Genomic DNA, 14,928 nt, shown 5'->3' with positions numbered 1-14,928 from the left:
TAGGAAGCCACTTTAAACAAAGCACATGACACAACGGCACGGCAATTTTTGGCTTCTAACAAAGGGGCATTGAAATGTGTTTAATGGTTTGATCTGAAAATGACCCGACGATAATTCGTTGTGTTTGCCTGTGTGTGATATCTGTCACTTTGATGCTCCCAGCGCTATTATAACGAGCATACGCTTGACGTCACACGCGGCTCATATTAAGCCAGTGGCGCTTTGTGTGCCTTAATGTGACTGTGTAAAATTGCGTGTCTCCATTTTGTTGTGTGAGCAAGCGGGCCAAATGAGAACGCCATCAGACGCCTTTGTGCGCGTTTCCGGCGACACCGCAAAACGACAGCTCCAGTGTTTCCTTGGCACTTTTAATGTCCCATTACGGGCGGTTAGTCGGGGGGGGGGGTGATTGGACTCAGGGCACTAACCGGAGGGCCTTTGGCATCCTCATCTTGCCTCTTTTGCAAAACTTTTGCCGGGTGAAGAGGAAGCAACCGTGCACCCGGCTGGCTCAATAAGCCCCATTCATGATTCGCAATATCGGCAACAACACAACTGGACATTGTGCTTTCATACAGTCGACAAGACGTGAGAAAGTAACCCAGTTTGATACAAATTCCACTTTGGCATGCACAATAAGAGGTTTCAATGCAGTCAAAACATCCCCATGATCGCCTCACATCACGGCTAGAAGAGATCCGCAAGCAGGCAGATATCTAACCTGGCAAGCACGTGTGTGTGTGTGTATGTGTGTGTGCACGCCGCGGGCCTGCTCCCTAAGGGATACTTGCGTCTCGTCTGTGAGTCACAGGCAGAGTCTGTGTCTGTGTTTGAGTCCATCAGAACAAATCAGCTTCAACATCCCCTGCTTTACCTCGGGCGTGCACACACACACACACACACGCACGCACACACATATCCGCACTGGCATTGTACATCCTTAGACATCCCCAGGGGTATGTGCTATCCCCCCGCTGTCCCCTCCAGCGGAAACCTCTTCTCCTCACTTTCCATGTCATCCACGCCGAGCATATGTTGTTCAGTGCCAAAGCCGAGGCCTTTTTCACGACAGAGCAACGGCCCGGCTATCTGCTTAATACACGCTTTTTTTTATTTATTATTTTCGTTCTGTTGTTGATCAAAGAAGGAAATAGAGCCGCCATTGTGTCTACAAGTTGATAAAGTGGTTCCTGCTGCAAGGCTGATTGCTGCTGTACTTAACAGACGACAATTCTGCTCTGTGACGGGCGGATCCATTAAGCTTCATCTTTGTGGCCAAATATATAATAAAAGAGGAGAACAAAGATGAGCTCAATGTTTTCCTTTCTTAAATGTGAACTAAATCAAACTGGGAAGGGGGGGGGGGAGCTAGCTTTGTTTTGGTGTAGCGTAGGCTGGCATTGCTCAACCAAAACCAATTTCAAACAATTTCGACGGAGCATCCCAACGGAGCATTAAATAATACTCAAATATTCTCGGCGCTATCAAAACGAACAAACTGTAGACGGCTTGAGAATTTTCCAACCACATGACATGAAGTGTGACAAGCACTAATCACGCCGCCTGAAATGACCATGGGTAAAATGTGTATGTTTGTCACGATCATAAAAGAGACTAGAAAAGCCCTCCAGATCTTCACTGGGCTAAGCGAGTGTTAGATAAGAGCGCCTGGATGGACTTGTGTCCTTGTTTGGAGTGCTCCTCATTGATGTACCATCAAGAGCTACTCAGGAAATATCCACACATGAGCACATTGCTCTCCAAATCGGTGTCAATGTTTTGTTAGTGGAAGAAAAACGAGCGTGCGTTTCCGCGACTTTCCCTTCGTTGATTGTTTGGCTCTGATGATGATGATGCCCACAGTGTGGACATCTGAGACTATTCCTGGCATGCGCTCAGGAGTTTTATACAAATTCGATGCGGGGGGGGGGGGGAAAGTATCTCAAGGGTAAGCCTTGAGTTTCAGCTTTTTTTTTTTTGCAACTCAGCTGACTGAGTGGACGTCAGTCACTTCCTAAACACCTCGGTTGACTCACCAGGCCGACAGGGTGTTTGTTGGCACACGTCGCAAGGAGGGGGAGGGGGGGGGGTCTTTTGTACGTACGAGGTGTCCACACAGCGCCACTTAAGAACATTAGCAAAGGGAAACACTGGGATTGCCTGGCCAACCCATCCACTAATAATTGGATCAGCATGTGTCCAATGAGGCCCGGGCCACAAACCAATGTCCTAATTGGATTAGTGAGTGCCGCTGTGTGTGTGTGTGTGTGAGGGCTTCCCCGGCTTACCGTGTGTATAGTAAAATCGCTGGAGTAAGACGTGCACGCAACGTCACACATGTCCGGTGGCCCTTGTGACCCATGACAGGTATTTTCCTGCCAAGCGGGAGATTCCGTCAGCAACATAAAAGGGCGACGTCACTAAAAGAGAATTGGAAGAGACATAAGGAGAAAAAAGCTTGATTTAACAAGTTGATAATGAGTTTGGAAAGAGGAGAGGGGAGGGAGGGGGCGTTCAAAATAGACTGCCTATTATCAGGATTACATAACTGACTGTGCAGTGCCAACCAGCATGTGTTGTATTATTATTTCACTGGGAGGCTTTTGATTTATTTTTAAAAACTATTTCTATTGTCTTTTGGTGTTTATAAAGTGAGGACAAAAGCAACCGGCGACAGAATTTGAAGGCAACAAAATTCATTTAGAAAAAACTAACTCATTAAAATACTTGACGTGAATCTTTTTTTGATTATACTAAATTGTTAAGCCGTATAACATTTTTGAGTTCAGAGCTTAATTTAATTTTATTACGCATAACAAAGGGAACTACAGACTTTTCTTGGTTTGTTTATAAATTCCATTTTATATCGCCATGATTTTAAAATACAACTGCTGCACGACATCATTGTCATACGTGTTGACGTTTTGATCGTCGGACAAAATAATTATTACTCTCATATGAAATGAATGCAGTTGCATGTCTTCCCAGATGTGCCCAATAAATAAAAGAATGAATTATTATGTACCGTTTACTGCACAAACATATTTTTATATGCTAACCGACAAACGGCTAAACGTTATGCTAACTATAAGCTAAAACTGGAGCGAACCATCTCTTTGTTAGTTTCCACCAGACAAAAAAAAAAAAAAAGTCTACTTTTGTCCAGTGTTTGCACGTGTGGGTGTGTGACTGGGGGCTGGGATGCTGAATGTGCCGATCCATAAGCCCCATCGACAAAAAAACTACCGTTCCTCAACCGGAAAGAGCATTGGAGGAGAAACACTCAAACTGGATGTCCTCGGAGCAGTTCAAACACACAAATACGTACACACAAGCAGATACACACACGCTCACAGCAGGCTGGCACAGATGTCAATACTGAATTTGGGCAAGAGAAATATTTCACTGGGTGGGAGCCAAAGCAATAATAATAAAAACAACTTGTTTAAAGAATGTCTAAACTTTAGTCGTGCTACTGTTCCTCATTGTGTGATCACAAGTTGAAGTTTCAAGAACTGCATGCGACTAGTTCCCGCAAATGTGTCATGGCATTGCGATTAAACATGCATAAGCATGCGCCATGAAGTAACATCCTACTGTGGGGAGTGTAAAGTCAAGGCCTCATCATAATTAAGATTTCATCCATATTAGAATTGATTAAGGTTACCAGCAAATACCACAAAAGTGCATAATTTTTTTAAATGTATTTATTGTCTTATCTGAGCACACTGCTTTCATGCTTCCATTCTCAGTCAATCTGTGAAATCTTCACACTCAGCCACAAGAAAAGATAACGCACTTGCACTTTTACAACATTGACATCAATCTGCGGGGCTGAACCAACCGACGGAGGAAGGGCGATGAAAGCTAGTCGGTGTGGTCACACTCCGTGCTCATCATTCAGCACTGACAAAAATAGCTCTGTCAGTATGTAAACAACACATTCCATTCATAAAAATAAAAAAAACGGGCAGTGGCCACCTACTCCCTCCCATACTGCATAAGGTGGAGATAGAAGTCCCACACCAAAGAGATGAAAATAGAGCCAAAAACTCATAAGGTGTGGTGAGGGAGGCGCGAGAAAGTAAGCTTGACGCTGATGATGACATCACATCCTCATCTGTGTTGCTTCCAGTTTGGTTTGGAAAACACCAGAAATTGACGTCACGTGGCGAGTGAGGCACCACTTTCCATCTCTGTCTCACTCAAATCCGACGCACATTTTGCATGTGTGTGTGCGTGTGTACACTATCACAGATGTACATACATAGTAACAACAATATAACACGGCACAGTGGGGAACTCGGAGCTCGGCCGTTTGTGCCGTGATATAAAACGCTTTCCACTCACACAAACACAATAAAAGCAACCGCGCAAAAGCCAGATAAGGAAACTGTGAAGCAGCGTTGAGGTGATACACTACAGCAAACACGCATGTTAAAGAGGAAGTGATGCAAGCTGCAGTGGAAGGTCTAATTTTAGTCAAAGCGGAAGTGTCCGTCTCACTTCTCTTTCCAGGATTAACACATACGCAAAATACACATGTGTACGCTAGTGTGATGGGTGAAAGCGCACGCTTCCTTTGCCACAGACGCCCACGCAGTCTTCCACTAGTGCTGCCTCCACCATGTGAAGAAGCAAACATGCCAAGATGCAGACGTGTAGGCAGCAAGTTTGCTTTTATATATATTTTTTTTCAGTCAAAATAAAATTCGAGGTAGCACACACCAAGCTGCTATTTATTACTTTTGTTATTTCCTCCACCTGGTGGTGATAAAAGTGTGTCATCGCAGTAATGGTGTCATATGATTGTCATGGCAATGTGGACAGAGTGGGCGTTCTCTCACTTCCATTTGCATCATGAGACGACAGGATGCAAGTAGCAAGTGAGAGGAGAGTGGGCGGCGTTATCGCTACCTTGACCAGAGCGGACCGCAACTCTCTTCAAATGGAACCAAAAGGATTTGGAAATCATGAAAAATTGTTTTCACTGATGTCTGACTTTTTTTTTATTGCTCACTTCTGATTTGCCAGGAACATTCCATCCGCCTCTAAGGTGAGACGTGGCAAGACGCTGATTAGACTATATTTAAAGAAGAGATCCAGTCAAAAATGGTCTTTGGAAGAATACGTTAGATGTGGTCCTACTACTCTGAACACGATATTGTGATTATTATTACATTTGTGGAATATGAGTTAAATAGCAAAATCCACTTGTTTTTATCCATCTCACGGGGCGGCCATTTTGCCACTTTTGCTGTCGACTAAAAATGACATCACAGTTGCCAATAACCAATCACGGGTCAGCTTGTGAAGGTCACATGAGCAAACTCAGAAAATAGGTGACGGTTTGTGATTTTGAATATATGGAATGAAATCAAGTACATTTGCAATGTTTTAATTGTTATTTTTAAGAAACAAATCCGGTGTGGATTTAGCTTTAGACGCCGGACGGCTTTCCAAAGGAAATGTCTGCAACATTCAAATGAGAGATTCGAAAACAGACACAGACCATGAGATGACTGTCTTCCCAAGAATTGACCATGCAGCAGATTCTCTGAAATTGAACTCAATATGTTCAAATCTGAAATTGAGATCAAATTGCAAGATTTTCTACTGCCTAGCCATAGCGTTATGGGATGTCTACTGGACGGACATATAATAACAATGTTGAATGGGAAGAAGAAAGTAGCTCCTGTTCTATACTATCAAGAGTGGCCCAGAAATGTCAAAAAGCATTACAGTACATTCCTTCCAGCAAAATGAATTAATATTCAAATACAAAAGGGATAAGAATGACATCCAGAGTGAAAGAAGAATGTCATATTTGTACCTTGTTAGCTCAACTATCATGGCATTATTGTAACCATGACAACAAGGGCGGCCTGACATTAGAGAAGTTCCACCCATAAAAACTCTTTTTATCATGTGTTATTGCTTAACCATAGAGATGGTTTTTTTTTAAGAAGAATTTGAGAGGACTTCTAAATAGTTTGTTCAGTTCTTTTTCAAATTAAATGTGTTCTCTGTGCACCTCCTGGTTTGGAATGCCAAACTGAAAGGCCTTGGTTAGTACAGTGCAAGGACCAATCCAGAAGATGCACCCCCCGGGGTAATGGACAGACTCACTCATCCTGATACTTTCCTCCCCCCCTCCAACTCATCTTCCATAGAGACCTCCCCTCATTTTTTCCCACTCTACTTGTGTTTTCCACCCCAGTGGAAATACAGAGGAGTGGGCGCGTGGCAGAGCGGGTGACTGAGGTGCACGCAGGAAAGTGGGTCAAATATAGGAAGAGATCACAGAGGGGGCGACCATCGAGGAGTCAAATGTGCTCAAGGCAGGCAGGCTGTGTGTGTGTGTGTGTGGAGGTGAAGTGAGAGGGGTGGGCTGGTGGGAAGAGCCCCCCCAGGGTGGCTGCACCTTCCGGCACATGCCTTTAGCATCTCTTGCTCCAACATAAGACTGATTTAAAAAAAAAATTACAATTCAAAAACTATGTGCAGTAAAAAAACGAAAAGAAACTAAAAGTGACTCGTTCTGCTCAGTAACGGACGGATTGAACAGTCATAAACACCGCGCCTCTATTTTGACACCCGTTTTAAAAGCGTCACCTACGTCGGTGTCTTTGTTGTGTGCGATCGTGACTCCATGAGCGTTTGTGTGAACAGTGGTGATGCATAGGTGACAGTTGCGTGTTTTGGCACGCAACGAGGCCGCGGATAGAGTTGTCATGACGACTTTTAGGACTTCACCATGGTGACTACAAATGGGGACACTCTCAGACACGCACGAGTGTCTTTAAAAGACAAATCTCATTTAGAGTCAACTAAGATCAAATACAACTTATTACTTTATTACTGTAACAGTCTGACCCAGTTTGGTAGACATAAATGAGTTTTTTGTTAAAGATGTCCTATCGACTGATGAGCCACATAATAGGATGTTTTGGAAATTTGAATGTAAATGACTCTGACCTAAATTGATAAATGCCTTTAAGTCATGGAAGCTACATTGAAGTCATCTCGGTCATATGCTTCTGGTCATAATTATGAGAGGTGCAATGACAAATCGGGTAATCGACAACTAATCGATTATCAGATTGACTCTTCCCAATAGCAAATATTATCCGATTGGTGTAAATATCAACATTTGAATATTTTCTGACATTACAGACCAAACTAGTAACTAATTACTGTCAATTTGAAGTCATATTTTGTTTTTTAATAAAGGGATGAAAACAGATTTTTTTTTTATCCGATTCATCAATAATTGATCAAATAATCGAATCGATCATTAATTGTATTTTTTTCCCCAACTGGTGGTAAAGAGCAAGACACGACAGAGGTCAAAAAACTTTTGACCCTTCCATCCTTGACGTCCAACGTCAGCCAATCACACACATGAATACTCATGACATCATGGCCGAGAGCAGCGTTGAGCAAGAACAGCTGTCTAGTAGTTACCACAAAAAGTGTGTGTGACGCAACAAGTGTGGGTTAGCGCGAGTGTGTTTTAGATTTTGAGTGTGTGCCGCTACTGCATGAGAGACTTGGTCCGCACGGCAGCGGTGCGGTCAGTGTGGGAGAGATGAGTCATGAGGTCAACCCAAAGTTACATTCCAGTGTTGGGGGAGGAAGACGTGAACAGAGATACATAAAAAAAAAACGTACAAGAAAATAAAAACGGTCGATGCGGTAAAAAGACGTACGCAATTTTCATCCGAAAATAACAACGTCTTAATCCGAATGACGTTACAGTAGCGCGTAATAAAGAACATAGTGCCTCTGTTGTTGCCATGGTAATCCTAGATACCGTGATTCTCAAACTTTTTACGAGCACCACCAAAAAAATAAATACAAACGAGTACCACGCAATGTTGAACAAAAACTAACAAAATAATGAATAAAAGTTTTGAAAAATGCTTTTTAAAACAAGAAAACCTATTATTACTTTTACAAAACTAACTCTAATGTGAATTATGGCAAAATGTTACTTTGTCAACTAATATTATATAATGAGCTTGACGGTTTCATTTTAAATGTCCAACCTTTATTTCTGTGCACAATGACGATCTTATGGGACAAGAAGAGTCAACTCCACTGGGGAAAAGACGGAAGGAATCTTGCCCAGACATTCCATGGAACCCATTCCCAAGGAGTTTCCACCATTCCGCTGCCTTGATAGAAGGAATTTAAGTCCAAATGAGAAGAGAGAAAAAAAAAAACCTTCAACATCTCCGACTTAGCTTAAGCTTGAAGCAAACCTACAGTTTTTGATTTTTTATCTAAAGATTTTCTATTCACTTCCCAAAAGTAAATAACTGCTATGAGCTAAATTGTAAATGTAACATTTCTTCTCTGAGTATTGGAAATATTTGTTTCATAATTATATGCCACTTACTCGGAAAGGCAAGCTTTTAGGCACAATTACACAAAAGCCAATGAATAGTGATTATGATCCTGCATCATGGTGTCAAGTCCAACCCTGCAGCAAGCCCATAAAACATTTTCAAAAAACATATTTACGTTCGCACAGCACCGCAATTAAAACTCACAAAATGTCAGCATCCACTTGTTTTCCACGAAGAGCACAACGCTAACCTTAAGGTGTCGATGATGTTGAAATCACAAGCAAAAAGTCTCAAGTGCAACACATTGTGACAAATGTTGATGCACAATTTCATCCTCAGTTCAGTACATGGAACTTTGTTTATGGGAAGGAGCTATTCTATTCTAAATGGCGAAATAAACAAAAGCTTGAACAAACTCACCATTCACGCAGGAAGTCGCAAGATGCTGTGATGCTATGTTAGCGGCAACAATGTGACCGAAACTTCCCATAACACAATTTTAAATGTATTTATTCCTCTATACTGGTCAGTCCACTTTTAATGATGATCTTCTTTTGTGTGTGTCTCGAATCATTGTTGGAAAAATCATAAAGTCGTTCACTACCATCGACAGCTACAGACGTCAAATATCCATTTTAACTGTGATGGCAGTGAAGGAGTTAAGAAAAAGAGTTGGGGGCATTTATTTGGAGGAGGGGGGGGGGGGGACGGGGTATTGTGTGCATGTGTGTGTTCTTTTTTACCCTCGTTTGGAAAGTACACTTGAGCAGTATTATGTGGCTGTTTTCCACAGTGGAAGTCTGTTCCTGGATGCGAGACTACAGTGGAAGTTCCCCTTCATGGAGGGAAGGACCAAGAAGGGGGGGGGGGGGGGGGGGGGGGGCAAAAGACAAGGAAAAAAGAAAAAAGAACACAGGGGAAGGAGTGAATCTAAGGTTTAAAGAGAGGTCAACACGACGTTCCCTGAGATAACCGGAATGGAGTCAAGAGTGAGACGATTATTTGAGAAGAAAGTCAGGATTCGTTTACATACATTTAATATTTCAAAGGTTTTATTCCCTGACAATGCACGCAATGCTTCCTCATGTTCGCTTTCTCTGATTTGGTTACTAATGAGGGTCTAAATATAACAACTGTGGGGGTTCACTAAGACATTTTAAGCACAAACAAGCTAGCACTGGTCCACAACAGTGAGTTAGAGTAACATAAAGCGAGTCACGATGTATAGGATTTTTATGTTTTACGGCTGCTGCATTCCCGCTAAATAAGTGAGCGGTTACAGTCGTGGGGAGTGGCAAGCTCAGTACTTGATCTGCAGGTATGCAGCTGGCTGGCTAAGCATCAGTAGAAAGGATTGGCACTCCTCCATCCTGGACTATCGTTGTTATGGAATTTTTTTTTTTTACTGATTTCTCTCTGAAGGGTTCCTGGGAGGTTAACGATGAAACCCGCAGGGGCAGAGACAACTGGATGCTGATGAATGTGGAGTTTCCACTTGTTTAAGTTTCCAAATCCAAGTGATAGATGTCCAAAGCTGAGTTGCTTTGGATGACTTGGTTAGGGTCAAAGAAAGTTATTTAATCTTGATTTATGAGTTCTTTGTATATTCATCGTCATTTGGCTAAAAATAGTTTTGCAATATATTTTATTTAATAATATTTTTGCTTGCATCTTCTTTATGTCTAGACGACGATGTGATGGAGAAGAAAAATATAGCAGTGATCATGCAAACCTGAATAAAGTTGAGCTGTGCAAATTCACATGGAAGCCTTTCATTTACTTTCCATGGAAGTTGGGTTTGACACACAAAACAAATTATGACAGCTTAAGGATCAACGATTACAGCACCCACTCTAAACAATCGAGCAATTAGTTTTGGGATGGGCTGTCATCCAAATCAACCTGGCAACTGCAAGATGTGACAACATGGGTCAACCTTTCGATTTTGGTTTTGCCTTTGACAGGAAATGATGTAGTATATGTGGTCTGAACTTTGCAGCAAAAGAAAAACTTTGACGGTAACTCCGAAGTTAAGGGTGAGTGATGTCAGTATGAAAATAGTATTTATTAAATTAGCTCACAGTCAGTCAAAATCCCGAATTGTTTGACATTTTTTTTCAACATCACCAGCTCAAAAGAAATGCTCTTAGTTGTCATTTCACACTTGACATGAACTTTTTTTTTTTTTTGCTCCAGCTCGAAACTGATTATTCGTTGACAAGGAGCCTAGTAACGAATATTTGGAGGCGATATTTCATCACCGTGTTGTCTTGAGCAGCAATTGGTATTTGTCTTCTATTGTTCTATTTCAAAAAAGCTTTTCAAACACTATTTTGAAATGTCAGGATTAACACCCCAGAACAAAAACAAAAGTATGGCCGCGCAAGAGATAACCAATCGGAATGTGCTTATTAAAAAGATAAAGAGTTGTAATTATCCCAAGCCAGTAACCAACTGCATGACACCGCTAATGCGCTAAACACTTGGGCATGTTCCAGAGAAGTCATTAGAGGACACATTTTTGACGGGTGACACTTTTGAGACTCACGGAGACACCCCACTGAATTATGCTTGAGATGTAAGTGAGATCAAAATCTCACTGTAATTTAAAAAAAAAAAAAAACTACTAGCTAACCTACTTCATGTACTGTAAGACGAGTGAACTTGAAAAAGTAAAAACTGCGAGTTCAAATCAGAACATAGAGTCGGGTTACAATGGTCTAGTCTGTTGGCGAGTCCCGTTTTGAGGGTGGTCGGAACTAACGGGTCTGAGGGGAATAGCTTTCGGTTGTTCCACGGTAATTACATTACTGGGAACACAAGATCATACTTCAGTCACACCCTTAGCCTCAATATAAAGTTAAACGGTTAGAAGGCAGACATTGTTTGCGTTGAACTCTGTGAAGAGTGAAATGAGGACATTGTAAATCCCATGGCGGTTCTCAACAAGACAAGCCAGTTCTATGATTACAATGTTTCAAGCATGCCTGGAGTTGGGGCAGCGGAATGAGCTGTTTGTTTCTATAAAAAATGTATAACTATATATATAAATATATAATATATTTTGTATATTATACATAATATATATATGTATATTTATATATCGTTTAATAGCAGTGTTAACTGGAAATGTTTTTTTGTTTATATATATATTTTTTATTTTTTTTTAAATATTAAACACGTGCACAAAAGGTGTCACCTGCTCCATCGGAAAAATTCCATGACCTCCCTTCAATAAACTCTTTGTATCAATGCAAATGAATGGAGGAAAATGTGTGGAGTGGAGGTAGCAAAGTTCCACGCACGCGTAAACCTCTTCACACGTATGCAAAAACTATGTGGAGAAAAAGCGCACATGAAGAAAAAGGGGGCGGGGTCTCTTTCACACTGTTAAACAATAACTGCTGTAGACTTTACCGGCGTAACCATAAAAAAGGGTGATAAATCTGTCATCAAACAAGTGAGGAGGGTGGGGGTGACGGAAGAGTACGCACACGCTGCTTTGTGTTACTCAGTGTGGAAACGCATACTAGCGAGGAAAGCGCCAAAACACGTGATAGCATCTACTAATCGGGTTCCGTACTGCCCGTCCGCCTGTGTCGCGACCGATGGAAACACTTCCCGCCCCTTTCTCCTGTCTTTGGGCACTGGGCTGATAAGGCAAGGATGGCTTGCGTTACTCCACTTGGGCAATCCCGGGTGGGGGAATCCCCCCCGGGTTGTGTGCGTCCACGGAAAAGGAAGAAAGCCGCCATTGAGCGGTGTGCCACCGCGCCGGCATCCCCCCCCACCCCCTTCTTCCTCTTCCTTGTGCTCTGACGTACAGTAACAGCAGATTTGGTGACAGCGAGATAAAAGCCTTCCTCTGTTTCCTCCTCCGCCTCCGTCTGCGCTCTCCCTCGCTCTCCGGTGTCACCGGAGTGCTGAGTGCTGCCGCTTTGGCCCCGTCCGCATAGAGGCCTCATTCAAAGTGACACAATCACTTTGCACTCGGAGAGTTCACCGCATCTCGGTGCTGTGAGCCGCCGAGATGCTGGAACGGCTCAGCGGTCTCGAAGGAAGAAAGTGTCTCGGGCCATAAATCGGACTCGATAGTATGTAGGCGCAAAACTGTTCTCGCACACTACAATGTCACTTTGTACTGGACCAAAGATAAACACGCCTAATCGGGCCAAAGCGGTCATTTGGGGAATCCAACAATTGTGTGCAATGGATTGCTATAAAACATGGCGTGCATTAATATCGAATTGTGAAACATTCGACTAAACGGGAGTTCAGATGTGATTCATGTGATCTGTGACGATATGCTGGACCAAAACTTGAACTCACCGTTCTTCTCAGTCAAGTTCACTCCAACGCAGCTGTAAAACTTGAATGAAACCCACTCCGAGTGATCTGTGGGGGGAACAAAACAATCATTAGAGGCTGGGAGATCCTGTATTTGCTGTTTTGACTCATTGTACTGTCCTCGCGACACGTGACGGCTATGCGCAGTGTAGATAAATAAACCAGTAAAGCTGGAACTATATATAAAAAACTGTATTTTATATGTTCCTTTGAGTTTTGAATAAAATGCAAAACACTTTGGTCAATCCAATTGTTTTTTAACATGTGCCTCTATGCATAAATCTGGATTACATTGGATTTGAATTGTTCACATTCAGGAATGCTAAATTACCTTTGAAACGTTTGTTTTTGGCTTAACATAAGAAAAATAATATAAAAGTCCAAAGTGGAGTTTGATCAAGCCTTTTCAAATCAGCTCAGCGGCTTTTCAGTTCACAAAGCAGACATTGTGTGTGTGTGTGTGTGTGTGTGTGTGTGTGTAAACCCCCCCATGACTGACTTCCAATGCAGGAGAACAATGTTCATTACCGGCACGTTTGATTCTATTTAAAGGACACGGTCATAATCTCATATTACTCTACTCCAGGTCTGGTGGAATAATGAAGCAGGCTAATCTGGATTTACACGTCATCGTGTTGAGGTGAGCGGCGAGGCAGCTCCAGAATGTCCAAGTGAAAACACACAAACAATTAATGAGCAGGAAAAAACGGACAAACAAAAACAAAGTGACCAAGAACACGAACTGAGTCAGCGTCATGCTTGTGCAACTGTACAAATATGAAAAGGCCCTTTTAGGAAATAAAGCCACTCTTTTATAAAAAGTGATCTCGTATGTCCCAGTAAATTCTTTACAACTCTTCAGGCGGAAGAAGGACATGTGATGGAGGCCTGATTGAGACCAATCAAAGACGAGAAGTAATGGTTAGATATCTCTTACATACTTACGAATTAGTTGCATTTTATCAATGTATAAGCAAACCAGTGTCAAAGCTGGACCAACGACGATTTTCAAGAACATCAAACCACTTTAGGACGAGACAATTAATCGAGTTGAAGGTCTGTCAGCTATGAATTTGAGACATTGCCTGATTCGACCAAAGATTTGTTTGCAATATTGTTGTAATCTCATTTCTGATTGAATAACCGGTTTGATGGGATTTTGTAGAATAGTGAATGCTTAAAAGACTGCTAGTCAAAATCATTTCCAACCAACCTAAGTAGATAACTATTATTATTTTTTTATGAGAATGGTTTATTTACTTTATTGTTGGATGAACTCATTGCTCATTGTGTTTGTTACAAAATCTAATTAAACTGCAATCTAAATATGGAGTGGCTGGGCATTTAAATAGATGCTTTTGCATAAATTCACATGTAAATGTTACTTTTGTGCATTTCGGGTTCATCCAGAACTTTCCCCCACACTTCACTTTTTGTTTGGGCGTCTCAAAGCTGACTCCCGGAGCACTGACCGGTACGCAGCGGCGAAGGCAGCGGCTGCGTGCAGCTCCCAACCTGCCGTGCATTTGCCCCACGAACCGAGTCGATCAAACCAGTACCGACCAGTCCCCCAGACAGAGCAACTTAAAAGTGTGGAGATTTACTCTCGACAGCTGCTGCGTTTGCTTTTGTCGAGTTGTTTTTAGTGAGTGGGTCGGTCGGTCGGTCGGCAGCGTCACATCAGCTGACTGTAAACCGAGCGCGCAGTCACTTTGGAGGGATTTCAAGTCGGTATCCCGTATCGCCTTTGGTCGAATGCAAACGGGGACACGCTGCGGGGCTAAAAATACCTGTCGACGACTATATTTGGCTTGGCTGGTTCACAATCGCGCCGCTGAAATAGTAGCGCCCACCCCGGTACAATGAATGGAGTCCCTTTTCAACCTCCAGCCTCCGTCTGCCAGATGCTAAAATTAGCAACAAAGCTTGCGTCAATCACGAGCCTCAGTGCGTCAAGGCTTTCCCCGCCCACCAAGACTCGTCATTGGCCAGAATTAGGATGTTGTCAGAAAAATACGCCCCTCGTGATTGGCTGTGAGGATTTTTTTTCTTTTTTTTTGTCCTTTTTCTATTTTACTCAGTGAGGCTTCTGAGGAGCTTTTTTTAATTTTATGTTTGTCGTGTAAAATGTCTGCTGGAGTTGGCTTCAGTGTCTCTTTTTAATCAAAGAATGTCCAATGGCAACATTGAAACACACATTAGCATAAAACTTTAAAATTATTTAGGA

The 14,928-nt window shown here is 42.3% G+C and overlaps 1 long non-coding RNA gene across 1 annotated transcript; it reads right to left on the bottom strand.

Annotated features, from left to right (window-relative positions):
• Window positions 1-2,136: 2,136 nt before the first annotated feature.
• Window positions 2,137-14,609, bottom strand: LOC133161159 (uncharacterized). The gene is made up of 4 exons (XR_009716020.1): window positions 14,492-14,609; window positions 12,684-12,749; window positions 8,052-8,180; window positions 2,137-2,420 (listed from the first exon to the last, which is right to left on the bottom strand). It is a non-coding gene; the product is annotated as an uncharacterized LOC133161159 (long non-coding RNA).
• Window positions 14,610-14,928: the final 319 nt, after the last annotated feature.

Source organism: Syngnathus typhle, linkage group LG10, assembly GCF_033458585.1.
Source record: "Syngnathus typhle isolate RoL2023-S1 ecotype Sweden linkage group LG10, RoL_Styp_1.0, whole genome shotgun sequence".
Taxonomy (NCBI): domain Eukaryota; kingdom Metazoa; phylum Chordata; class Actinopteri; order Syngnathiformes; family Syngnathidae; genus Syngnathus; species Syngnathus typhle.
The sequence above is the reverse complement of the archived record's forward strand: the minus strand, read 5'-3'. Positions and strand labels throughout refer to the sequence as shown.